This window comes from Cyprinodon variegatus, unplaced genomic scaffold, assembly GCF_000732505.1.
Source record: "Cyprinodon variegatus isolate N-32 unplaced genomic scaffold, C_variegatus-1.0 Scaffold1125, whole genome shotgun sequence".
NCBI lineage: Eukaryota > Metazoa > Chordata > Actinopteri > Cyprinodontiformes > Cyprinodontidae > Cyprinodon > Cyprinodon variegatus.
Genome location: NW_015151578.1, coordinates 229,245 through 231,520, shown reverse-complemented (window position 1 = coordinate 231,520; position 2,276 = coordinate 229,245).

Here is a 2,276-nt window from a genome sequence, read left to right as displayed (position 1 = left end):
TGATGGAAGGTCCTGCATGCTCAGTGTGATGGAAGGTCCTGCATGCTCAGTGTGATGGAAGGTCCTGCATGCTCAGTGTGATGGAAGGTCCTGCAAGTCAATGACTAGATGCAATCGACTGACTGAATCATTTCTATAAAGTTACCTAATCCTCCAGAAATCTAGAGTAAAATAAATCCTTAACTTAATTAAAACTTTCTTATAAACTGGGCTTCTTCACTGGGCAGCAGATCCATAGGGTATAGTTTGATATAAAGCACGCCCCCTAGTGGGCAGATATTGAAAGTAATACTTTAAGCCCTTCATTGCAGTTTCTCTGACACAGAATAATTTTCTTAAAGAAGATTAAAAAAACAATGCTAAAATATATGACTAAGCTGTGACATTAAGAACCAAGAACTTTGTCAATATTGACCCCAATATCTGGAATCAAGAGTGTTTGAAAACGAATGAGCTTTAAAGGGATGGAGAGCATCCATGGTTCTATGCAGGTAGTTCAGACTACATATTGTTTGGAAAACCTTATTTCAAAGTGTAGAACTGAAATGAAAACGTTTCTTTTTTACACCTATATTTGAAAATGTGAAGTCATATTAAAACAAAAGTGTTCATAGATATTTGTATCTTGCATAAAAAAGCAAAAACATACAAGGTTCTCATACAAGAACCATTTATACTGAAAAATGAATTCCTAAATGGGTCATAGAATGATTCAGGATCAAACACCTCATCCTCCATCTTCCTCCTGTCTGTGATCGTCTCTCAGGTAGAAACTAATTCTCCTCCAGATCAGCTCTCAGTCAGCAGATCCTTCACCCTCTAAAGTTCAGAGACATTCCTGTGAATGAACAGTTCATGCATAGAGGAACTCATAGCCTTATATGGAATCATTGGGGCGGCAATTATGCAGATCTGCACCTCATTTACACACAGGCGGACCGCCATCATTGGCAGGGTCATTTACTGAAGTGAAGAACAATCTGACGTTCATAAAGGCCCACAGTAGCAGAAAAGGAAGAGAAATTTAAAATAAGAAAAGGAAAATATTGTCGCCTGAGGTCCAATAACTGCATGAAATTTAAAACCGTCCAACCACCAAATATGGAGCAGTAGGTTAAAGAAACGCTGACTGGCCTTTATATTGTTTGCTTAAAGCACTGATTGAACAGGAACTTGGTATTAGTGTCTGAGAGTGATTGATGTTTAGTTTGTTGTAATAAAAATAAAATAAAATTGCAGACTGATGAAAAAAGGATTTTAGATTTGGGTATAATGTTAAGATTTAGTTATTATTTTATCATTTATATCTATATTTATGATCTAATTCAGGGCTCTTCAACATTTTCCAGGCCAAGGACCCCAAACTGATGGAGAGATGGAGCAGGGACCCCTTAATTATATATATTGTATGAAATAGTGTTCTATCAAACTGGTGCTGTAGTCACTCTATTACAGATGGAGTAATGTAACTAAAGTAATCCCTCCCTGGGATTATTAAAGTATTTCTGATTCCTGGTTGATGGGACAGGTGTTGTGAATGAAACGGTGCCCAGCTTAAAGAGCTCCTGTGTGTCTCTGAATGTGAGCATTGATGACTGAAAGACATCTTCTGCCTCCATTTATCTGTTTACTACAGTGTGTTGAATTCATGTTAACGTGGATTTAAAGACATTTCAATTAGTGGAAAAATAGCAGGAGGGAATATAAAAAAAGTATTTAGCGACCCCCATGCAGTACCTATGTTCATCCCCTAGGGGTCGCAAATCCCCAGTTGAAGACCTTCGACCTAGATATAGATTTAGATATTATAGAATATTGACATAGATTTAACACTTATATTCAGCATTTGCCAAACATTTTAAGATCATACTGTCCCACAGCAACAGTGAGATGCGACTGCAGTGATAAAGCCTGGATCAGCAGTGATCTGAACGAAGAGCGAAACCAGAAAAAAAGGCCTTTGAGAAGGAAGACGGGGAATTAATGAGGAGTTTGGAGAAGCAACTTAAGGTGAAGATCAGAGGAAGCAAGGAGGTATAGAGGAAGAGGCTGGAAAACCACCTCCAGCAGGTCCTGATGGTGTCAGCAGGACCTGGATCTACAGCACCTCTTCCCCCTTAGTCTGACCCTGGAGACAGTTCCAGGGATGTGGGAGATTTTGAAGAGTTTCAGTCTGGCTTTAGAGCTCATCATAGCACTGAAACAGCTCTGGTGAAAGTCACTAATGATATTCTCATGGCCTCAGATAATGGACTTGTATCTGTGCTCGTCCTGTT